The sequence below is a fragment of the Microcebus murinus genome, chromosome 11, assembly GCF_040939455.1.
Source record: "Microcebus murinus isolate Inina chromosome 11, M.murinus_Inina_mat1.0, whole genome shotgun sequence".
Taxonomy (NCBI): Eukaryota; Metazoa; Chordata; class Mammalia; order Primates; family Cheirogaleidae; genus Microcebus; species Microcebus murinus.
In genome coordinates, this window is record NC_134114.1 from 102,475,204 (window position 1) to 102,498,042 (window position 22,839).

The following is a 22,839-nucleotide window of genomic DNA, read 5'->3' on the forward strand; positions in this document are numbered from 1 at the left end:
TGGGCCTTTGGAGGACCGGCCCTGTGCTTGCCAACACTTCCTGCAGGGACCCAGAGCTGGGAGGTGGCATCTCTCAGCCCTGGGTCGGGCAGAGCCCCAGCGGGCCATGCCCACAACCTCTCTCAGCACCGGTCCCCCAGAAGGCTCCTTTGGGACCAGGATTCTCTTGCGGTGACTCTTTAAGGTCTGGCCCCTGGATGGAGGGGCACCAGGAGTAGAGGAGCAGGAAGGGGAAGGGGGTGGCCATGCGAGGGGACACTTTGAGGCCAAGTCCCAGCTTCAGCCTGATCCTCCTGGGAACCCCGCTCTGAGACAAGGAGCCGGGCTTCGCATTCCCACAGCAGCCAGTCGTGGGCTGAGGACACCTGGGGCGTTGGGAACTCCCTGGCTTCTCCTCATTAGTTTAACATCTAGAGCTGCTTGGGAATCGCGCCGCCACACACACCCGAGTGCAGGTGTCTTCCGCACAGACTGCGGGCCTCGCTCTTCTGAATGCCGCTAGCTCGCCACCCACCCACGGGTGAACCTGGTCAGGGTGCTTTCTCTCAGGGGCAGACTCTTTTCCGGGCGGGCTACCGGTGTCTCTGTTTGCTCGTTTCTTTCTTCCATTTCGGGAAAGTCTTCCTTGCTGGGTGTGGAAATCTCCTATGCCTTCCCTCGCCTATTCTGTCAGCTTTAAAATTCTCCTTCAGTTGCCACCCTCACAGATGGATTAGGAAACTCTTTCCGGTGCACTCATTAGTGAAATGACCTCCAGGAAGCTGGAATCCAATATCTAATGGCCGATTTTTAGCGAGTCCACACGCCAGGGTGGTCGGGGTCCAAAGCAGCCCCGGCCAGGCCCAGGCCCCTTGGACTGGGCCACAGGAGGACACGGAGGAGGGTCCCGGCCCCCACGAAGCGGTGCCGGCAGTTCTCCACGGGCTTGGGCGTTTTCCAGAGGTAGGAGATGGAGGGGACTGATTTCTTCAGCGCCCCCCAAACCACGCCACCCCACCCCACCCATGGGACACATCCCCAGAGAGAGACGCCCCATACACTGGCTGTGCCCCAGCCCTGGCCCGGGGGAATAGGCGGCAGCCCACCCACAGGGCGAGGGGGGGCGCAGCTGAAAGGGGTTGTGGGGGAGGGCGGCCCCTGGCTGGGGTCAAAGGGCGAGCGTCCCGCGCGTGCGCAGTCAGCGGCAGCGACGCGCTGGGGGTGGGCAGCGGGTAGGTGAAGGAGGCCGGGCGAGGAGACGAGGGGGGCTGGGAGGGCTCCACCTTGGCGAGTCCAGCCGTGGAGGCGCATCTTGTGTGAGTGTGAGTGAGTGTGAGTGTGTGTGTGTGTGTATAGAGAGACAGCCCCCCGCCCCGCCCCGCCCATCACCCCCGTCCCTGGCAGCCCGCGGGACCCGGCCGGCCCGGCCCCGCCCGGCGCGGGGCCTGGGGCGGGAGGCGGCGGCGGGGAAGCGCAGAGAGGCTCGGCTTCTCGAGCGGGGCAGGGGCGCCCTCCGCCGCCGTCTAGGGCCACACCACCCTGAACGCCCCCGATCTCGTCTGGTCTCGGAAGCTAAGCAGGGTCGGGCCTGGTTAGTACTTGGATGGGAGACCGCCTGGGAATACCGGGTGCCACAGGCTGCTGCTTTTTTTTTTTTTTTTTTTCTTGCCTCTTGTTCTGTCCCCTTTCTGGGAGCGAGGCGGCGGCCCGGGGTGGGGGTCACCCCCACCCTCAGCGCCCGCGCGGTGCCTGGCGCCCCAGCCCGCACCGTGGGGCCTCCTCTTGTCCCAAGCCGCGACACCGCCGCCACGCGGCAGCATGCGTGGCATCTGGACTGTCAGGTCTCAGACCAAAGGTCTGCTCTGTGGGAACCGACACGCTGGAGGAAACCTTGAGAGTCTGAGAGGGGAGGGAGTTCCAGAAGAAGGCCAGGATGTCATTTTGAGGGAGTATGTGACCAGAACTCGTCCCGTTGCTTTTGGGGTTCTATGGGCTACACGCAGGAATCTTTGGTGGTGGCACCTGATGTTGGGGGATCCGGAGTCACACCCAGACCTGCTCCACAGGCCTCCTTTTACTTTTCTCTTCGGATTCATTATTTTTAAAAAGTGTCTCTTACCTCTAGGATTGCATTTTCTTTTCTCTCTCTTTTCAAGCAGATGATGGGAGTACAAGTATTCAGGTGACATGTGTTGCCCGTGCCGCCCTCCCCCCTGTGTTCTTTTTTTTTTTTTTTTGAGACAGAGTCTCGTTTTGCTGCCCAGGCTAGAGTGAGTGCCATGGCGTCAGCCTAGCTCACAGCAACCTCAATCTCCGGGCTCAAGCAATCCTGCTGCCTCAGCCTCCCGAGTAGTTGGGACTACAGGCATGCACCACCACGCCCGGCTGTGTTTTTCTATATATATTAGTTGGCCAATTAATTTCTTTCTATTTTTAGTAGAGACGGGGTCTCGCTCTTGCTCAGGCTGGTTTCGAACTCCTGACCTGGAGCAATCCGCCCGCCTCGGCCTCCCAGAGAGCTAGGATTACAGGCGTGAGCCACCGCGCCCGGCCCCCCCTGTGTTCTTATTCATATACCTCTCATGTTGTTCCAGCGTATTGTGGGGGTACCAATGTTAAGGTCGGGTGCCTTGCCCTCTCCAAGCCTCCCCCCTCGGGTCAGAGCTTCAAGTGCGCCCATCCCCCAGTCGGTGCGCACCCACCCCATGCCTAATGGATGTGTATGCCCCTCCCCTCCCCCCACCCGCCCGCCCGACACCCACCCGATGAAGGTGATTCCTCTCTGTCCACTTAGGCGTCCATCCGTTCGTACCAATTTGCTGGTGAGCGCGCTCACGTGGTGCTCGTGTGTCCATTCTTGGGATACTTGGCTTCCTGGAACGGGTTCCAGCTCTGGCCAGGAGAACACGAGAGGCGCCCTCTCACCGCTGCTCCTCACAGCCGAATGGCACTCCGTGGTGTCCACGCGCCACATTTTATTGATGCACTCCTGGATGGATGGGCACTCGGGTCGCTTCCACGTCTTTGGGATTGTGAATTGTGCCCTAACTGTAACCCTAACCCTTACCCAGCCCGTCTCCTCTGCCCCTGCCTGACGCACTCCTCCCCGGCCAGGCCCGTCACTGTCCTGGGCCCCCGCCTGACCGGCTCCTCCCCGCCCGGCCGGTCACCGTCCTCTGCCCCTGCCTGACACGCTCCTTCCCGCCCGGCCTCTCACCGTCCTCGGCCCCTGCCTGACCGGCTCCTCCGTCGCCTGGGCCTTCCAAGGGCTTGGTGTGGACGCTGCTTCCAGGAAGCCCTCCAGAAACCCGGCAGCAGGGTGGCCGCAGCAGTCTCCAGCAGCCGTCCCTAAGTCGCGTGAGTGCGGGGGACGTGCCCCCGCTGTGCCGCGGGGGCCCAGCCTGGTGTCTTCCCTGAGGCCCTGCGGCTGCCGGCTGGGCTGCCGCTCCCCGCAAGGGGAGAGCCGCGGAGGTGGGGACCGCCTCCTGATGGGGACGTACACGCAGCTCTCCACGTCGGATTCCGGGGCTCTCTGTCCTGCCCGAAGGCCCAGCTGGCCTGCGGGTCCTTAGAGTGGCAAAAACCTCCGAAAACTGAGACTGAGGGTCCGGTGGGTGTCTGCACTTTTGTGCTGGGCACCCCAGGGAGGCCCGGGGGCTGGCTGGACAACGTGGTCTGCTGGGCGGGGGGGGGGGGGGGGGGGGTTGGAGGAGCAACTGATGCCCTTTGCACTTTGGGTAGCAAGAGTCTGAGGTGTCTCTGAGCCCTGTGCCCTGTGGGGGCGGGGCGGGGGGGAGGAGGAGGAGGAGGAGGAGGAGGTGGGAAGGGCCGGGGCCTGCAGTCCTGTTCCCGGGGTGGCACGGCAAGTGGCTTCTTCCACAGGCTGCTTGGCCTGGGCTCCCTGCACCTGGGCCTTTGGAGGACCGGCCCTGTGCTTGCCAACACTTCCTGCAGGGACCCAGAGCTGGGAGGTGGCATCTCTCAGCCCTGGGTCGGGCAGAGCCCCAGCGGGCCATGCCCACAACCTCTCTCAGCACCGGTCCCCCAGAAGGCTCCTTTGGGACCAGGATTCTCTTGCGGTGACTCTTTAAGGTCTGGCCCCTGGATGGAGGGGCACCAGGAGTAGAGGAGCAGGAAGGGGAAGGGGGTGGCCATGCGAGGGGACACTTTGAGGCCAAGTCCCAGCTTCAGCCTGATCCTCCTGGGAACCCCGCTCTGAGACAAGGAGCCGGGCTTCGCATTCCCACAGCAGCCAGTCGTGGGCTGAGGACACCTGGGGCGTTGGGAACTCCCTGGCTTCTCCTTGGTTTAACATCTAGAGCTGCTTGGGAATCGCGCCGCCACACACACCCGAGTGCAGGTGTCTTCCGCACAGACTGCGGGCCTCGCTCTTCTGAATGCCGCTAGCTCGCCACCCACCCACGGGTGAACCTGGTCAGGGTGCTTTCTCTCGGGGGCAGACTCTTTTCCGGGCGGGCTACCGGTGTCTCTGTTTGCTCGTTTCTTTCTTCCATTTCGGGAAAGGCTTCCTTGCTGGGTGTGGAAATCTCCTATGCCTTCCCTCGCCTATTCTGTCAGCTTTAAAATTCTCCTTCAGTTGCCACCCTCACAGATGGATTAGGAAACTCTTTCCGGTGCACTCATTAGTGAAATGACCTCCAGGAAGCTGGAATCCAATATCTAATGGCCGATTTTTAGCGAGTCCACACGCCAGGGTGGTCGGGGTCCAAAGCAGCCCCGGCCAGGCCCAGGCCCCTTGGACTGGGCCACAGGAGGACACGGAGGAGGGTCCCGGCCCCCACGAAGCGGTGCCGGCAGTTCTCCACGGGCTTGGGCGTTTTCCAGAGGTAGGAGATGGAGGGGACTGATTTCCTCAGCGCCCCCCAAACCACGCCACCCCACCCCACCCATGGGACACATCCCCAGAGAGAGACGCCCCATACACTGGCTGTGCCCCAGCCCTGGCCCGGGGGAATAGGCGGCAGCCCACCCACAGGGCGAGGGGGGGGCGCAGCTGAAAGGGGTTGTGGGGGAGGGCGGCCCCTGGCTGGGGTCAAAGGGCGAGCGTCCCGCGCGTGCGCAGTCAGCGGCAGCGACGCGCTGGGGGTGGGCAGCGGGTAGGTGAAGGAGGCCGGGCGAGGAGACGAGGGGGGCTGGGAGGGCTCCACCTTGGCGAGTCCAGCCGTGGAGGCGCATCTTGTGTGAGTGTGAGTGAGTGTGAGTGTGTGTGTGTGTGTATAGAGAGACAGCCCCCCGCCCCGCCCCGCCCATCACCCCCGTCCCTGGCAGCCCGCGGGACCCGGCCGGCCCGGCCCCGCCCGGCGCGGGGCCTGGGGCGGGAGGCGGCGGCGGGGAAGCGCAGAGAGGCTCGGCTTCTCGAGCGGGGCAGGGGCGCCCTCCGCCGCCGTCTAGGGCCACACCACCCTGAACGCCCCCGATCTCGTCTGGTCTCGGAAGCTAAGCAGGGTCGGGCCTGGTTAGTACTTGGATGGGAGACCGCCTGGGAATACCGGGTGCCACAGGCTGCTGCTTTTTTTTTTTTTTTTTCTTGCCTCTTGTTCTGTCCCCTTTCTGGGAGCGAGGCGGCGGCCCGGGGTGGGGGTCACCCCCACCCTCAGCGCCCGCGCGGTGCCTGGCGCCCCAGCCCGCACCGTGGGGCCTCCTCTTGTCCCAAGCCGCGACACCGCCGCCACGCGGCAGCATGCGTGGCATCTGGACTGTCAGGTCTCAGACCAAAGGTCTGCTCTGTGGGAACCGACACGCTGGAGGAAACCTTGAGAGTCTGAGAGGGGAGGGAGTTCCAGAAGAAGGCCAGGATGTCATTTTGAGGGAGTATGTGACCAGAACTCGTCCCGTTGCTTTTGGGGTTCTATGGGCTACACGCAGGAATCTTTGGTGGTGGCACCTGATGTTGGGGGATCCGGAGTCACACCCAGACCTGCTCCACAGGCCTCCTTTTACTTTTCTCTTCGGATTCATTATTTTTAAAAAGTGTCTCTTACCTCTAGGATTGCATTTTCTTTTCTCTCTCTTTTCAAGCAGATGATGGGAGTACAAGTATTCAGGTGACATGTGTTGCCCGTGCCGCCCTCCCCCCTGTGTTCTTTTTTTTTTTTTTTTGAGACAGAGTCTCGTTTTGCTGCCCAGGCTAGAGTGAGTGCCATGGCGTCAGCCTAGCTCACAGCAACCTCAATCTCCGGGCTCAAGCAATCCTGCTGCCTCAGCCTCCCGAGTAGTTGGGACTACAGGCATGCACCACCACGCCCGGCTGTGTTTTTCTATATATATTAGTTGGCCAATTAATTTCTTTCTATTTTTAGTAGAGACGGGGTCTCGCTCTTGCTCAGGCTGGTTTCGAACTCCTGACCTGGAGCAATCCGCCCGCCTCGGCCTCCCAGAGAGCTAGGATTACAGGCGTGAGCCACCGCGCCCGGCCCCCCCTGTGTTCTTATTCATATACCTCTCATGTTGTTCCAGCGTATTGTGGGGGTACCAATGTTAAGGTCGGGTGCCTTGCCCTCTCCAAGCCTCCCCCCTCGGGTCAGAGCTTCAAGTGCGCCCATCCCCTAGTCGGTGCGCACCCACCCCATGCCTAATGGATGTGTATGCCCCTCCCCTCCCCCCACCCGCCCGCCCGACACCCACCCGATGAAGGTGATTCCTCTCTGTCCACTTAGGCGTCCATCCGTTCGTACCAATTTGCTGGTGAGCGCGCTCACGTGGTGCTCGTGTGTCCATTCTTGGGATACTTGGCTTCCTGGAACGGGTTCCAGCTCTGGCCAGGAGAACACGAGAGGCGCCCTCTCACCGCTGCTCCTCACAGCCGAATGGCACTCCGTGGTGTCCACGCGCCACATTTTATTGATGCACTCCTGGATGGATGGGCACTCGGGTCGCTTCCACGTCTTTGGGATTGTGAATTGTGCCCTAACTGTAACCCTAACCCTTACCCAGCCCGTCTCCTCTGCCCCTGCCTGACGCACTCCTCCCCGGCCAGGCCCGTCACTGTCCTGGGCCCCCGCCTGACCGGCTCCTCCCCGCCCGGCCGGTCACCGTCCTCTGCCCCTGCCTGACACGCTCCTTCCCGCCCGGCCTCTCACCGTCCTCGGCCCCTGCCTGACCGGCTCCTCCGTCGCCTGGGCCTTCCAAGGGCTTGGTGTGGACGCTGCTTCCAGGAAGCCCTCCAGAAACCCGGCAGCAGGGTGGCCGCAGCAGTCTCCAGCAGCCGTCCCTAAGTCGCGTGAGTGCGGGGGACGTGCCCCCGCTGTGCCGCGGGGGCCCAGCCTGGTGTCTTCCCTGAGGCCCTGCGGCTGCCGGCTGGGCTGCCGCTCCCCGCAAGGGGAGAGCCGCGGAGGTGGGGACCGCCTCCTGATGGGGACGTACACGCAGCTCTCCACGTCGGATTCCGGGGCTCTCTGTCCTGCCCGAAGGCCCAGCTGGCCTGCGGGTCCTTAGAGTGGCAAAAACCTCCGAAAACTGAGACTGAGGGTCCGGTGGGTGTCTGCACTTTTGTGCTGGGCACCCCAGGGAGGCCCGGGGGCTGGCTGGACAACGTGGTCTGCTGGGCGGGGGGGGGGGGTTGGAGGAGCAACTGATGCCCTTTGCACTTTGGGTAGCAAGAGTCTGAGGTGTCTCTGAGCCCTGTGCCCTGTGGGGGCGGGGCGGGGGGGAGGAGGAGGAGGAGGAGGAGGAGGTGGGAAGGGCCGGGGCCTGCAGTCCTGTTCCCGGGGTGGCACGGCAAGTGGCTTCTTCCACAGGCTGCTTGGCCTGGGCTCCCTGCACCTGGGCCTTTGGAGGACCGGCCCTGTGCTTGCCAACACTTCCTGCAGGGACCCAGAGCTGGGAGGTGGCATCTCTCAGCCCTGGGTCGGGCAGAGCCCCAGCGGGCCATGCCCACAACCTCTCTCAGCACCGGTCCCCCAGAAGGCTCCTTTGGGACCAGGATTCTCTTGCGGTGACTCTTTAAGGTCTGGCCCCTGGATGGAGGGGCACCAGGAGTAGAGGAGCAGGAAGGGGAAGGGGGTGGCCATGCGAGGGGACACTTTGAGGCCAAGTCCCAGCTTCAGCCTGATCCTCCTGGGAACCCCGCTCTGAGACAAGGAGCCGGGCTTCGCATTCCCACAGCAGCCAGTCGTGGGCTGAGGACACCTGGGGCGTTGGGAACTCCCTGGCTTCTCCTTGGTTTAACATCTAGAGCTGCTTGTGAATCGCGCCGCCACACACACCCGAGTGCAGGTGTCTTCCGCACAGACTGCGGGCCTCGCTCTTCTGAATGCCGCTAGCTCGCCACCCACCCACGGGTGAACCTGGTCAGGGTGCTTTCTCTCGGGGGCAGACTCTTTTCCGGGCGGGCTACCGGTGTCTCTGTTTGCTCGTTTCTTTCTTCCATTTCGGGAAAGTCTTCCTTGCTGGGTGTGGAAATCTCCTATGCCTTCCCTCGCCTATTCTGTCAGCTTTAAAATTCTCCTTCAGTTGCCACCCTCACAGATGGATTAGGAAACTCTTTCCGGTGCACTCATTAGTGAAATGACCTCCAGGAAGCTGGAATCCAATATCTAATGGCCGATTTTTAGCGAGTCCACACGCCAGGGTGGTCGGGGTCCAAAGCAGCCCCGGCCAGGCCCAGGCCCCTTGGACTGGGCCACAGGAGGACACGGAGGAGGGTCCCGGCCCCCACGAAGCGGTGCCGGCAGTTCTCCACGGGCTTGGGCGTTTTCCAGAGGTAGGAGATGGAGGGGACTGATTTCTTCAGCGCCCCCCAAACCACGCCACCCCACCCCACCCATGGGACACATCCCCAGAGAGAGACGCCCCATACACTGGCTGTGCCCCAGCCCTGGCCCGGGGGAATAGGCGGCAGCCCACCCACAGGGCGAGGGGGGGCGCAGCTGAAAGGGGTTGTGGGGGAGGGCGGCCCCTGGCTGGGGTCAAAGGGCGAGCGTCCCGCGCGTGCGCAGTCAGCGGCAGCGACGCGCTGGGGGTGGGCAGCGGGTAGGTGAAGGAGGCCGGGCGAGGAGACGAGGGGGGCTGGGAGGGCTCCACCTTGGCGAGTCCAGCCGTGGAGGCGCATCTTGTGTGAGTGTGAGTGAGTGTGAGTGTGTGTGTGTGTGTATAGAGAGACAGCCCCCCGCCCCGCCCCGCCCATCACCCCCGTCCCTGGCAGCCCGCGGGACCCGGCCGGCCCGGCCCCGCCCGGCGCGGGGCCTGGGGCGGGAGGCGGCGGCGGGGAAGCGCAGAGAGGCTCGGCTTCTCGAGCGGGGCAGGGGCGCCCTCCGCCGCCGTCTAGGGCCACACCACCCTGAACGCCCCCGATCTCGTCTGGTCTCGGAAGCTAAGCAGGGTCGGGCCTGGTTAGTACTTGGATGGGAGACCGCCTGGGAATACCGGGTGCCACAGGCTGCTGCTTTTTTTTTTTTTTTTTTTCTTGCCTCTTGTTCTGTCCCCTTTCTGGGAGCGAGGCGGCGGCCCGGGGTGGGGGTCACCCCCACCCTCAGCGCCCGCGCGGTGCCTGGCGCCCCAGCCCGCACCGTGGGGCCTCCTCTTGTCCCAAGCCGCGACACCGCCGCCACGCGGCAGCATGCGTGGCATCTGGACTGTCAGGTCTCAGACCAAAGGTCTGCTCTGTGGGAACCGACACGCTGGAGGAAACCTTGAGAGTCTGAGAGGGGAGGGAGTTCCAGAAGAAGGCCAGGATGTCATTTTGAGGGAGTATGTGACCAGAACTCGTCCCGTTGCTTTTGGGGTTCTATGGGCTACACGCAGGAATCTTTGGTGGTGGCACCTGATGTTGGGGGATCCGGAGTCACACCCAGACCTGCTCCACAGGCCTCCTTTTACTTTTCTCTTCGGATTCATTATTTTTAAAAAGTGTCTCTTACCTCTAGGATTGCATTTTCTTTTCTCTCTCTTTTCAAGCAGATGATGGGAGTACAAGTATTCAGGTGACATGTGTTGCCCGTGCCGCCCTCCCCCCTGTGTTCTTTTTTTTTTTTTTTTGAGACAGAGTCTCGTTTTGCTGCCCAGGCTAGAGTGAGTGCCATGGCGTCAGCCTAGCTCACAGCAACCTCAATCTCCGGGCTCAAGCAATCCTGCTGCCTCAGCCTCCCGAGTAGTTGGGACTACAGGCATGCACCACCACGCCCGGCTGTGTTTTTCTATATATATTAGTTGGCCAATTAATTTCTTTCTATTTTTAGTAGAGACGGGGTCTCGCTCTTGCTCAGGCTGGTTTCGAACTCCTGACCTGGAGCAATCCGCCCGCCTCGGCCTCCCAGAGAGCTAGGATTACAGGCGTGAGCCACCGCGCCCGGCCCCCCCTGTGTTCTTATTCATATACCTCTCATGTTGTTCCAGCGTATTGTGGGGGTACCAATGTTAAGGTCGGGTGCCTTGCCCTCTCCAAGCCTCCCCCCTCGGGTCAGAGCTTCAAGTGCGCCCATCCCCCAGTCGGTGCGCACCCACCCCATGCCTAATGGATGTGTATGCCCCTCCCCTCCCCCCACCCGCCCGCCCGACACCCACCCGATGAAGGTGATTCCTCTCTGTCCACTTAGGCGTCCATCCGTTCGTACCAATTTGCTGGTGAGCGCGCTCACGTGGTGCTCGTGTGTCCATTCTTGGGATACTTGGCTTCCTGGAACGGGTTCCAGCTCTGGCCAGGAGAACACGAGAGGCGCCCTCTCACCGCTGCTCCTCACAGCCGAATGGCACTCCGTGGTGTCCACGCGCCACATTTTATTGATGCACTCCTGGATGGATGGGCACTCGGGTCGCTTCCACGTCTTTGGGATTGTGAATTGTGCCCTAACTGTAACCCTAACCCTTACCCAGCCCGTCTCCTCTGCCCCTGCCTGACGCACTCCTCCCCGGCCAGGCCCGTCACTGTCCTGGGCCCCCGCCTGACCGGCTCCTCCCCGCCCGGCCGGTCACCGTCCTCTGCCCCTGCCTGACACGCTCCTTCCCGCCCGGCCTCTCACCGTCCTCGGCCCCTGCCTGACCGGCTCCTCCGTCGCCTGGGCCTTCCAAGGGCTTGGTGTGGACGCTGCTTCCAGGAAGCCCTCCAGAAACCCGGCAGCAGGGTGGCCGCAGCAGTCTCCAGCAGCCGTCCCTAAGTCGCGTGAGTGCGGGGGACGTGCCCCCGCTGTGCCGCGGGGGCCCAGCCTGGTGTCTTCCCTGAGGCCCTGCGGCTGCCGGCTGGGCTGCCGCTCCCCGCAAGGGGAGAGCCGCGGAGGTGGGGACCGCCTCCTGATGGGGACGTACACGCAGCTCTCCACGTCGGATTCCGGGGCTCTCTGTCCTGCCCGAAGGCCCAGCTGGCCTGCGGGTCCTTAGAGTGGCAAAAACCTCCGAAAACTGAGACTGAGGGTCCGGTGGGTGTCTGCACTTTTGTGCTGGGCACCCCAGGGAGGCCCGGGGGCTGGCTGGACAACGTGGTCTGCTGGGCGGGGGGGGGGGGGGGGGGGGGTTGGAGGAGCAACTGATGCCCTTTGCACTTTGGGTAGCAAGAGTCTGAGGTGTCTCTGAGCCCTGTGCCCTGTGGGGGCGGGGCGGGGGGGAGGAGGAGGAGGAGGAGGAGGAGGTGGGAAGGGCCGGGGCCTGCAGTCCTGTTCCCGGGGTGGCACGGCAAGTGGCTTCTTCCACAGGCTGCTTGGCCTGGGCTCCCTGCACCTGGGCCTTTGGAGGACCGGCCCTGTGCTTGCCAACACTTCCTGCAGGGACCCAGAGCTGGGAGGTGGCATCTCTCAGCCCTGGGTCGGGCAGAGCCCCAGCGGGCCATGCCCACAACCTCTCTCAGCACCGGTCCCCCAGAAGGCTCCTTTGGGACCAGGATTCTCTTGCGGTGACTCTTTAAGGTCTGGCCCCTGGATGGAGGGGCACCAGGAGTAGAGGAGCAGGAAGGGGAAGGGGGTGGCCATGCGAGGGGACACTTTGAGGCCAAGTCCCAGCTTCAGCCTGATCCTCCTGGGAACCCCGCTCTGAGACAAGGAGCCGGGCTTCGCATTCCCACAGCAGCCAGTCGTGGGCTGAGGACACCTGGGGCGTTGGGAACTCCCTGGCTTCTCCTTGGTTTAACATCTAGAGCTGCTTGGGAATCGCGCCGCCACACACACCCGAGTGCAGGTGTCTTCCGCACAGACTGCGGGCCTCGCTCTTCTGAATGCCGCTAGCTCGCCACCCACCCACGGGTGAACCTGGTCAGGGTGCTTTCTCTCGGGGGCAGACTCTTTTCCGGGCGGGCTACCGGTGTCTCTGTTTGCTCGTTTCTTTCTTCCATTTCGGGAAAGGCTTCCTTGCTGGGTGTGGAAATCTCCTATGCCTTCCCTCGCCTATTCTGTCAGCTTTAAAATTCTCCTTCAGTTGCCACCCTCACAGATGGATTAGGAAACTCTTTCCGGTGCACTCATTAGTGAAATGACCTCCAGGAAGCTGGAATCCAATATCTAATGGCCGATTTTTAGCGAGTCCACACGCCAGGGTGGTCGGGGTCCAAAGCAGCCCCGGCCAGGCCCAGGCCCCTTGGACTGGGCCACAGGAGGACACGGAGGAGGGTCCCGGCCCCCACGAAGCGGTGCCGGCAGTTCTCCACGGGCTTGGGCGTTTTCCAGAGGTAGGAGATGGAGGGGACTGATTTCCTCAGCGCCCCCCAAACCACGCCACCCCACCCCACCCATGGGACACATCCCCAGAGAGAGACGCCCCATACACTGGCTGTGCCCCAGCCCTGGCCCGGGGGAATAGGCGGCAGCCCACCCACAGGGCGAGGGGGGGGCGCAGCTGAAAGGGGTTGTGGGGGAGGGCGGCCCCTGGCTGGGGTCAAAGGGCGAGCGTCCCGCGCGTGCGCAGTCAGCGGCAGCGACGCGCTGGGGGTGGGCAGCGGGTAGGTGAAGGAGGCCGGGCGAGGAGACGAGGGGGGCTGGGAGGGCTCCACCTTGGCGAGTCCAGCCGTGGAGGCGCATCTTGTGTGAGTGTGAGTGAGTGTGAGTGTGTGTGTGTGTGTATAGAGAGACAGCCCCCCGCCCCGCCCCGCCCATCACCCCCGTCCCTGGCAGCCCGCGGGACCCGGCCGGCCCGGCCCCGCCCGGCGCGGGGCCTGGGGCGGGAGGCGGCGGCGGGGAAGCGCAGAGAGGCTCGGCTTCTCGAGCGGGGCAGGGGCGCCCTCCGCCGCCGTCTAGGGCCACACCACCCTGAACGCCCCCGATCTCGTCTGGTCTCGGAAGCTAAGCAGGGTCGGGCCTGGTTAGTACTTGGATGGGAGACCGCCTGGGAATACCGGGTGCCACAGGCTGCTGCTTTTTTTTTTTTTTTTTCTTGCCTCTTGTTCTGTCCCCTTTCTGGGAGCGAGGCGGCGGCCCGGGGTGGGGGTCACCCCCACCCTCAGCGCCCGCGCGGTGCCTGGCGCCCCAGCCCGCACCGTGGGGCCTCCTCTTGTCCCAAGCCGCGACACCGCCGCCACGCGGCAGCATGCGTGGCATCTGGACTGTCAGGTCTCAGACCAAAGGTCTGCTCTGTGGGAACCGACACGCTGGAGGAAACCTTGAGAGTCTGAGAGGGGAGGGAGTTCCAGAAGAAGGCCAGGATGTCATTTTGAGGGAGTATGTGACCAGAACTCGTCCCGTTGCTTTTGGGGTTCTATGGGCTACACGCAGGAATCTTTGGTGGTGGCACCTGATGTTGGGGGATCCGGAGTCACACCCAGACCTGCTCCACAGGCCTCCTTTTACTTTTCTCTTCGGATTCATTATTTTTAAAAAGTGTCTCTTACCTCTAGGATTGCATTTTCTTTTCTCTCTCTTTTCAAGCAGATGATGGGAGTACAAGTATTCAGGTGACATGTGTTGCCCGTGCCGCCCTCCCCCCTGTGTTCTTTTTTTTTTTTTTTTGAGACAGAGTCTCGTTTTGCTGCCCAGGCTAGAGTGAGTGCCATGGCGTCAGCCTAGCTCACAGCAACCTCAATCTCCGGGCTCAAGCAATCCTGCTGCCTCAGCCTCCCGAGTAGTTGGGACTACAGGCATGCACCACCACGCCCGGCTGTGTTTTTCTATATATATTAGTTGGCCAATTAATTTCTTTCTATTTTTAGTAGAGACGGGGTCTCGCTCTTGCTCAGGCTGGTTTCGAACTCCTGACCTGGAGCAATCCGCCCGCCTCGGCCTCCCAGAGAGCTAGGATTACAGGCGTGAGCCACCGCGCCCGGCCCCCCCTGTGTTCTTATTCATATACCTCTCATGTTGTTCCAGCGTATTGTGGGGGTACCAATGTTAAGGTCGGGTGCCTTGCCCTCTCCAAGCCTCCCCCCTCGGGTCAGAGCTTCAAGTGCGCCCATCCCCCAGTCGGTGCGCACCCACCCCATGCCTAATGGATGTGTATGCCCCTCCCCTCCCCCCACCCGCCCGCCCGACACCCACCCGATGAAGGTGATTCCTCTCTGTCCACTTAGGCGTCCATCCGTTCGTACCAATTTGCTGGTGAGCGCGCTCACGTGGTGCTCGTGTGTCCATTCTTGGGATACTTGGCTTCCTGGAACGGGTTCCAGCTCTGGCCAGGAGAACACGAGAGGCGCCCTCTCACCGCTGCTCCTCACAGCCGAATGGCACTCCGTGGTGTCCACGCGCCACATTTTATTGATGCACTCCTGGATGGATGGGCACTCGGGTCGCTTCCACGTCTTTGGGATTGTGAATTGTGCCCTAACTGTAACCCTAACCCTTACCCAGCCCGTCTCCTCTGCCCCTGCCTGACGCACTCCTCCCCGGCCAGGCCCGTCACTGTCCTGGGCCCCCGCCTGACCGGCTCCTCCCCGCCCGGCCGGTCACCGTCCTCTGCCCCTGCCTGACACGCTCCTTCCCGCCCGGCCTCTCACCGTCCTCGGCCCCTGCCTGACCGGCTCCTCCGTCGCCTGGGCCTTCCAAGGGCTTGGTGTGGACGCTGCTTCCAGGAAGCCCTCCAGAAACCCGGCAGCAGGGTGGCCGCAGCAGTCTCCAGCAGCCGTCCCTAAGTCGCGTGAGTGCGGGGGACGTGCCCCCGCTGTGCCGCGGGGGCCCAGCCTGGTGTCTTCCCTGAGGCCCTGCGGCTGCCGGCTGGGCTGCCGCTCCCCGCAAGGGGAGAGCCGCGGAGGTGGGGACCGCCTCCTGATGGGGACGTACACGCAGCTCTCCACGTCGGATTCCGGGGCTCTCTGTCCTGCCCGAAGGCCCAGCTGGCCTGCGGGTCCTTAGAGTGGCAAAAACCTCCGAAAACTGAGACTGAGGGTCCGGTGGGTGTCTGCACTTTTGTGCTGGGCACCCCAGGGAGGCCCGGGGGCTGGCTGGACAACGTGGTCTGCTGGGCGGGGGGGGGGGGTTGGAGGAGCAACTGATGCCCTTTGCACTTTGGGTAGCAAGAGTCTGAGGTGTCTCTGAGCCCTGTGCCCTGTGGGGGCGGGGCGGGGGGGAGGAGGAGGAGGAGGAGGAGGAGGTGGGAAGGGCCGGGGCCTGCAGTCCTGTTCCCGGGGTGGCACGGCAAGTGGCTTCTTCCACAGGCTGCTTGGCCTGGGCTCCCTGCACCTGGGCCTTTGGAGGACCGGCCCTGTGCTTGCCAACACTTCCTGCAGGGACCCAGAGCTGGGAGGTGGCATCTCTCAGCCCTGGGTCGGGCAGAGCCCCAGCGGGCCATGCCCACAACCTCTCTCAGCACCGGTCCCCCAGAAGGCTCCTTTGGGACCAGGATTCTCTTGCGGTGACTCTTTAAGGTCTGGCCCCTGGATGGAGGGGCACCAGGAGTAGAGGAGCAGGAAGGGGAAGGGGGTGGCCATGCGAGGGGACACTTTGAGGCCAAGTCCCAGCTTCAGCCTGATCCTCCTGGGAACCCCGCTCTGAGACAAGGAGCCGGGCTTCGCATTCCCACAGCAGCCAGTCGTGGGCTGAGGACACCTGGGGCGTTGGGAACTCCCTGGCTTCTCCTTGGTTTAACATCTAGAGCTGCTTGTGAATCGCGCCGCCACACACACCCGAGTGCAGGTGTCTTCCGCACAGACTGCGGGCCTCGCTCTTCTGAATGCCGCTAGCTCGCCACCCACCCACGGGTGAACCTGGTCAGGGTGCTTTCTCTCAGGGGCAGACTCTTTTCCGGGCGGGCTACCGGTGTCTCTGTTTGCTCGTTTCTTTCTTCCATTTCGGGAAAGTCTTCCTTGCTGGGTGTGGAAATCTCCTATGCCTTCCCTCGCCTATTCTGTCAGCTTTAAAATTCTCCTTCAGTTGCCACCCTCACAGATGGATTAGGAAACTCTTTCCGGTGCACTCATTAGTGAAATGACCTCCAGGAAGCTGGAATCCAATATCTAATGGCCGATTTTTAGCGAGTCCACACGCCAGGGTGGTCGGGGTCCAAAGCAGCCCCGGCCAGGCCCAGGCCCCTTGGACTGGGCCACAGGAGGACACGGAGGAGGGTCCCGGCCCCCACGAAGCGGTGCCGGCAGTTCTCCACGGGCTTGGGCGTTTTCCAGAGGTAGGAGATGGAGGGGACTGATTTCTTCAGCGCCCCCCAAACCACGCCACCCCACCCCACCCATGGGACACATCCCCAGAGAGAGACGCCCCATACACTGGCTGTGCCCCAGCCCTGGCCCGGGGGAATAGGCGGCAGCCCACCCACAGGGCGAGGGGGGGCGCAGCTGAAAGGGGTTGTGGGGGAGGGCGGCCCCTGGCTGGGGTCAAAGGGCGAGCGTCCCGCGCGTGCGCAGTCAGCGGCAGCGACGCGCTGGGGGTGGGCAGCGGGTAGGTGAAGGAGGCCGGGCGAGGAGACGAGGGGGGCTGGGAGGGCTCCACCTTGGCGAGTCCAGCCGTGGAGGCGCATCTTGTGTGAGTGTGAGTGAGTGTGAGTGTGTGTGTGTGTGTATAGAGAGACAGCCCCCCGCCCCGCCCCGCCCATCACCCCCGTCCCTGGCAGCCCGCGGGACCCGGCCGGCCCGGCCCCGCCCGGCGCGGGGTCTGGGGCGGGAGGCGGCGGCGGGGAAGCGCAGAGAGGCTCGGCTTCTCGAGCGGGGCAGGGGCGCCCTCCGCCGCCGTCTAGGGCCACACCACCCTGAACGCCCCCGATCTCGTCTGGTCTCGGAAGCTAAGCAGGGTCGGGCCTGGTTAGTACTTGGATGGGAGACCGCCTGGGAATACCGGGTGCCACAGGCTGCTGCTTTTTTTTTTTTTTTTTTTCTTGCCTCTTGTTCTGTCCCCTTTCTGGGAGCGAGGCGGCGGCCCGGGGTGGGGGTCACCCCCACCCTCAGCGCCCGCGCGGTGCCTGGCGCCCCAGCCCGCACCGTGGGGCCTCCTCTTGTCCCAAGCCGCGACACCGCCGCCACGCGGCAGCATGCGTGGCATCTGGACTGTCAGGTCTCAGACCAAAGGTCTGCTCTGTGGGAACCGACACGCTGGAGGAAACCTTGAGAGTCTGAGAGGGGAGGGAGTTCCAGAAGAAGGCCAGGATGTCATTTTGAGGGAGTATGTGACCAGAACTCGTCCCGTTGCTTTTGGGGTTCTATGGGCTACACGCAGGAATCTTTGGTGGTGGCACCTGATGTTGGGGGATCCGGAGTCACACCCAGACCTGCTCCACAGGCCTCCTTTTACTTTTCTCTTCGGATTCATTATTTTTAAAAAGTGTCTCTTACCTCTAGGATTGCATTTTCTTTTCTCTCTCTTTTCAAGCAGATGATGGGAGTACAAGTATTCAGGTGACATGTGTTGCCCGTGCCGCCCTCCCCCCTGTGTTCTTTTTTTTTTTTTTTTGAGACAGAGTCTCGTTTTGCTGCCCAGGCTAGAGTGAGTGCCATGGCGTCAGCCTAGCTCACAGCAACCTCAATCTCCGGGCTCAAGCAATCCTGCTGCCTCAGCCTCCCGAGTAGTTGGGACTACAGGCATGCACCACCACGCCCGGCTGTGTTTTTCTATATATATTAGTTGGCCAATTAATTTCTTTCTATTTTTAGTAGAGACGGGGTCTCGCTCTTGCTCAGGCTGGTTTCGAACTCCTGACCTGGAGCAATCCGCCCGCCTCGGCCTCCCAGAGAGCTAGGATTACAGGCGTGAGCCACCGCGCCCGGCCCCCCCTGTGTTCTTATTCATATACCTCTCATGTTGTTCCAGCGTATTGTGGGGGTACCAATGTTAAGGTCGGGTGCCTTGCCCTCTCCAAGCCTCCCCCCTCGGGTCAGAGCTTCAAGTGCGCCCATCCCCTAGTCGGTGCGCACCCACCCCATGCCTAATGGATGTGTATGCCCCTCCCCTCCCCCCACCCGCCCGCCCGACACCCACCCGATGAAGGTGATTCCTCTCTGTCCACTTAGGCGTCCATCCGTTCGTACCAATTTGCTGGTGAGCGCGCTCACGTGGTGCTCGTGTGTCCATTCTTGGGATACTCGGCTTCCTGGAACGGGTTCCAGCTCTGGCCAGGAGAACACGAGAGGCGCCCTCTCACCGCTGCTCCTCACAGCCGAATGGCACTCCGTGGTGTCCACGCGCCACATTTTATTGATGCACTCCTGGATGGATGGGCACTCGGGTCGCTTCCACGTCTTTGGGATTGTGAATTGTGCCCTAACTGTAACCCTAACCCTTACCCAGCCCGTCTCCTCTGCCCCTGCCTGACGCACTCCTCCCCGGCCAGGCCCGTCACTGTCCTGGGCCCCCGCCTGACCGGCTCCTCCCCGCCCGGCCGGTCACCGTCCTCTGCCCCTGCCTGACACGCTCCTTCCCGCCCGGCCTCTCACCGTCCTCGGCCCCTGCCTGACCGGCTCCTCCGTCGCCTGGGCCTTCCAAGGGCTTGGTGTGGACGCTGCTTCCAGGAAGCCCTCCAGAAACCCGGCAGCAGGGTGGCCGCAGCAGTCTCCAGCAGCCGTCCCTAAGTCGCGTGAGTGCGGGGGACGTGCCCCCGCTGTGCCGCGGGGGCCCAGCCTGGTGTCTTCCCTGAGGCCCTGCGGCTGCCGGCTGGGCTGCCGCTCCCCGCAAGGGGAGAGCCGCGGAGGTGGGGACCGCCTCCTGATGGGGACGTACACGCAGCTCTCCACGTCGGATTCCGGGGCTCTCTGTCCTGCCCGAAGGCCCAGCTGGCCTGCGGGTCCTTAGAGTGGCAAAAACCTCCGAAAACTGAGACTGAGGGTCCGGTGGGTGTCTGCACTTTTGTGCTGGGCACCCCAGGGAGGCCCGGGGGCTGGCTGGACAACGTGGTCTGCTGGGCGGGGGGGGGGGGTTGGAGGAGCAACTGATGCCCTTTGCACTTTGGGTAGCAAGAGTCTGAGGTGTCTCTGAGCCCTGTGCCCTGTGGGGGCGGGGCGGGGGGGAGGAGGAGGAGGAGGAGGAGGAGGTGGGAAGGGCCGGGGCCTGCAGTCCTGTTCCCGGGGTGGCACGGCAAGTGGCTTCTTCCACAGGCTGCTTGGCCTGGGCTCCCTGCACCTGGGCCTTTGGAGGACCGGCCCTGTGCTTGCCAACACTTCCTGCAGGGACCCAGAGCTGGGAGGTGGCATCTCTCAGCCCTGGGTCGGGCAGAGCCCCAGCGGGCCATGCCCACAACCTCTCTCAGCACCGGTCCCCCAGAAGGCTCCTTTGGGACCAGGATTCTCTTGCGGTGACTCTTTAAGGTCTGGCCCCTGGATGGAGGGGCACCAGGAGTAGAGGAGCAGGAAGGGGAAGGGGGTGGCCATGCGAGGGGACACTTTGAGGCCAAGTCCCAGCTTCAGCCTGATCCTCCTGGGAACCCCGCTCTGAGACAAGGAGCCGGGCTTCGCATTCCCACAGCAGCCAGTCGTGGGCTGAGGACACCTGGGGCGTTGGGAACTCCCTGGCTTCTCCTTGGTTTAACATCTAGAGCTGCTTGGGAATCGCGCCGCCACACACACCCGAGTGCAGGTGTCTTCCGCACAGACTGCGGGCCTCGCTCTTCTGAATGCCGCTAGCTCGCCACCCACCCACGGGTGAACCTGGTCAGGGTGCTTTCTCTCGGGGGCAGACTCTTTTCCGGGCGGGCTACCGGTGTCTCTGTTTGCTCGTTTCTTTCTTCCATTTCGGGAAAGGCTTCCTTGCTGGGTGTGGAAATCTCCTATGCCTTCCCTCGCCTATTCTGTCAGCTTTAAAATTCTCCTTCAGTTGCCACCCTCACAGATGGATTAGGAAACTCTTTCCGGTGCACTCATTAGTGAAATGACCTCCAGGAAGCTGGAATCCAATATCTAATGGCCGATTTTTAGCGAGTCCACACGCCAGGGTGGTCGGGGTCCAAAGCAGCCCCGGCCAGGCCCAGGCCCCTTGGACTGGGCCACAGGAGGACACGGAGGAGGGTCCCGGCCCCCACGAAGCGGTGCCGGCAGTTCTCCACGGGCTTGGGCGTTTTCCAGAGGTAGGAGATGGAGGGGACTGATTTCCTCAGCGCCCCCCAAACCACGCCACCCCACCCCACCCATGGGACACATCCCCAGAGAGAGACGCCCCATACACTGGCTGTGCCCCAGCCCTGGCCCGGGGGAATAGGCGGCAGCCCACCCACAGGGCGAGGGGGGGGCGCAGCTGAAAGGGGTTGTGGGGGAGGGCGGCCCCTGGCTGGGGTCAAAGGGCGAGCGTCCCGCGCGTGCGCAGTCAGCGGCAGCGACGCGCTGGGGGTGGGCAGCGGGTAGGTGAAGGAGGCCGGGCGAGGAGACGAGGGGGGCTGGGAGGGCTCCACCTTGGCGAGTCCAGCCGTGGAGGCGCATCTTGTGTGAGTGTGAGTGAGTGTGAGTGTGTGTGTGTGTGTATAGAGAGACAGCCCCCCGCCCCGCCCCGCCCATCACCCCCGTCCCTGGCAGCCCGCGGGACCCGGCCGGCCCGGCCCCGCCCGGCGCGGGGCCTGGGGCGGGAGGCGGCGGCGGGGAAGCGCAGAGAGGCTCGGCTTCTCGAGCGGGGCAGGGGCGCCCTCCGCCGCCGTCTAGGGCCACACCACCCTGAACGCCCCCGATCTCGTCTGGTCTCGGAAGCTAAGCAGGGTCGGGCCTGGTTAGTACTTGGATGGGAGACCGCCTGGGAATACCGGGTGCCACAGGCTGCTGCTTTTTTTTTTTTTTTTTCTTGCCTCTTGTTCTGTCCCCTTTCTGGGAGCGAGGCGGCGGCCCGGGGTGGGGGTCACCCCCACCCTCAGCGCCCGCGCGGTGCCTGGCGCCCCAGCCCGCACCGTGGGGCCTCCTCTTGTCCCAAGCCGCGACACCGCCGCCACGCGGCAGCATGCGTGGCATCTGGACTGTCAGGTCTCAGACCAAAGGTCTGCTCTGTGGGAACCGACACGCTGGAGGAAACCTTGAGAGTCTGAGAGGGGAGGGAGTTCCAGAAGAAGGCCAGGATGTCATTTTGAGGGAGTATGTGACCAGAACTCGTCCCGTTGCTTTTGGGGTTCTATGGGCTACACGCAGGAATCTTTGGTGGTGGCACCTGATGTTGGGGGATCCGGAGTCACACCCAGACCTGCTCCACAGGCCTCCTTTTACTTTTCTCTTCGGATTCATTATTTTTAAAAAGTGTCTCTTACCTCTAGGATTGCATTTTCTTTTCTCTCTCTTTTCAAGCAGATGATGGGAGTACAAGTATTCAGGTGACATGTGTTGCCCGTGCCGCCCTCCCCCCTGTGTTCTTTTTTTTTTTTTTTTGAGACAGAGTCTCGTTTTGCTGCCCAGGCTAGAGTGAGTGCCATGGCGTCAGCCTAGCTCACAGCAACCTCAATCTCCGGGCTCAAGCAATCCTGCTGCCTCAGCCTCCCGAGTAGTTGGGACTACAGGCATGCACCACCACGCCCGGCTGTGTTTTTCTATATATATTAGTTGGCCAATTAATTTCTTTCTATTTTTAGTAGAGACGGGGTCTCGCTCTTGCTCAGGCTGGTTTCGAACTCCTGACCTGGAGCAATCCGCCCGCCTCGGCCTCCCAGAGAGCTAGGATTACAGGCGTGAGCCACCGCGCCCGGCCCCCCCTGTGTTCTTATTCATATACCTCTCATGTTGTTCCAGCGTATTGTGGGGGTACCAATGTTAAGGTCGGGTGCCTTGCCCTCTCCAAGCCTCCCCCCTCGGGTCAGAGCTTCAAGTGCGCCCATCCCCTAGTCGGTGCGCACCCACCCCATGCCTAATGGATGTGTATGCCCCTCCCCTCCCCCCACCCGCCCGCCCGACACCCACCCGATGAAGGTGATTCCTCTCTGTCCACTTAGGCGTCCATCCGTTCGTACCAATTTGCTGGTGAGCGCGCTCACGTGGTGCTCGTGTGTCCATTCTTGGGATACTCGGCTTCCTGGAACGGGTTCCAGCTCTGGCCAGGAGAACACGAGAGGCGCCCTCTCACCGCTGCTCCTCACAGCCGAATGGCACTCCGTGGTGTCCACGCGCCACATTTTATTGATGCACTCCTGGATGGATGGGCACTCGGGTCGCTTCCACGTCTTTGGGATTGTGAATTGTGCCCTAACTGTAACCCTAACCCTTACCCAGCCCGTCTCCTCTGCCCCTGCCTGACGCACTCCTCCCCGGCCAGGCCCGTCACTGTCCTGGGCCCCCGCCTGACCGGCTCCTCCCCGCCCGGCCGGTCACCGTCCTCTGCCCCTGCCTGACACGCTCCTTCCCGCCCGGCCTCTCACCGTCCTCGGCCCCTGCCTGACCGGCTCCTCCGTCGCCTGGGCCTTCCAAGGGCTTGGTGTGGACGCTGCTTCCAGGAAGCCCTCCAGAAACCCGGCAGCAGGGTGGCCGCAGCAGTCTCCAGCAGCCGTCCCTAAGTCGCGTGAGTGCGGGGGACGTGCCCCCGCTGTGCCGCGGGGGCCCAGCCTGGTGTCTTCCCTGAGGCCCTGCGGCTGCCGGCTGGGCTGCCGCTCCCCGCAAGGGGAGAGCCG

At 63.0% G+C, this 22,839-nt stretch overlaps 6 non-coding genes across 6 annotated transcripts; all 6 read left to right on the forward strand.

The window, feature by feature from the left end:
* The first annotated feature begins 1,500 nt into the window (after positions 1-1,500).
* LOC142873839 (5S ribosomal RNA) lies at positions 1,501-1,619 on the forward strand. Its single transcript, XR_012921812.1, has one exon. It is a non-coding gene; the product is annotated as a 5S ribosomal RNA (ribosomal RNA).
* A 3,766-nt stretch (positions 1,620-5,385) lies between these two features.
* On the forward strand, positions 5,386-5,504 carry LOC142873840 (5S ribosomal RNA). Its single transcript, XR_012921813.1, has one exon. It is a non-coding gene; the product is annotated as a 5S ribosomal RNA (ribosomal RNA).
* A 3,755-nt stretch (positions 5,505-9,259) lies between these two features.
* LOC142873841 (5S ribosomal RNA) lies at positions 9,260-9,378 on the forward strand. Its single transcript, XR_012921814.1, has one exon. It is a non-coding gene; the product is annotated as a 5S ribosomal RNA (ribosomal RNA).
* Positions 9,379-13,145: 3,767 nt separating this feature from the next.
* On the forward strand, positions 13,146-13,264 carry LOC142873842 (5S ribosomal RNA). Its single transcript, XR_012921815.1, has one exon. It is a non-coding gene; the product is annotated as a 5S ribosomal RNA (ribosomal RNA).
* A 3,755-nt stretch (positions 13,265-17,019) lies between these two features.
* LOC142873843 (5S ribosomal RNA) lies at positions 17,020-17,138 on the forward strand. Its single transcript, XR_012921816.1, has one exon. It is a non-coding gene; the product is annotated as a 5S ribosomal RNA (ribosomal RNA).
* A 3,758-nt stretch (positions 17,139-20,896) lies between these two features.
* On the forward strand, positions 20,897-21,015 carry LOC142873844 (5S ribosomal RNA). The gene has a single exon (XR_012921817.1). It is a non-coding gene; the product is annotated as a 5S ribosomal RNA (ribosomal RNA).
* Positions 21,016-22,839: the final 1,824 nt, after the last annotated feature.